General features: G+C 42.0%; 1 long non-coding RNA gene across 1 annotated transcript; it reads right to left on the bottom strand.

Moving 5' to 3' along the window:
• Positions 1–239: 239 nt before the first annotated feature.
• Positions 240–635, bottom strand: LOC109954337 (uncharacterized). Its single transcript, XR_002274089.1, has 3 exons — positions 554–635; positions 385–470; positions 240–310 (listed from the first exon to the last, which is right to left on the bottom strand). It is a non-coding gene; the product is annotated as an uncharacterized LOC109954337 (long non-coding RNA).
• Between the last annotated feature and the right edge of the window lie 6 nt (positions 636–641).

Raw genomic sequence — 641 nt, 5'->3', positions numbered from 1 at the left:
GCTTCCAAATAAGCAGTGAGGGAAAATAGAGTCAAGATCAATTTGTACATATCCTCTGATGTAGCTTCCAAATAAGCAGTGAGGGAAAATGGAGTCAACTCTGGCAGAACCAACAAGTCAAAGGCCAGGTATGAAAAGCACACACACACACACACACACACACAGAGAACTTCCCTTACCCAACGCAAGTCTCATTGCAACTGGCAGCTCACTTTTTGGACTTTCAGGAAGTTGTTCACTCATACCAGGTTTAGTGTGGAAGCCCACAGTGTTTGTTGTGTTGATGTTATAGTAACAAGAAATCTTCAATCTAAAGAAAACATTTAAGCTTTAATGTTAAATCCATTAATTGAAGGGATTGTGTTGAACATTTAAGACACTTACGCATATCGATGCTTCTCCTTGGATTCATCTACATGTACGCCTGGCAGAGATATTTCATTTTCATACAGCATCACAGTGCGCAAAAACTTTAAAAAAAAAGAGAGAACATTAATTTCCCAGGTCAGCTGGTGCCAGTCTGCATTAGGAACGCATTTGTCAGCACGCAAACCTTTCTGGTCGTCCCACAGGTGTTTGCAGTGAAGACAAAGTAAGCATAGCGCTCGTCGCTAAATGAGGGACCACAGGTGGGGTCTCTG

The sequence above is a fragment of the Monopterus albus genome, unplaced genomic scaffold (assembly GCF_001952655.1).
Source record: "Monopterus albus unplaced genomic scaffold, M_albus_1.0 scaffold6658.1, whole genome shotgun sequence".
Classification (NCBI taxonomy): Eukaryota; Metazoa; Chordata; class Actinopteri; order Synbranchiformes; family Synbranchidae; genus Monopterus; species Monopterus albus.
Note: the sequence above shows the minus strand (reverse complement) of the source record. Positions and strands in the feature narration are given on the sequence as shown.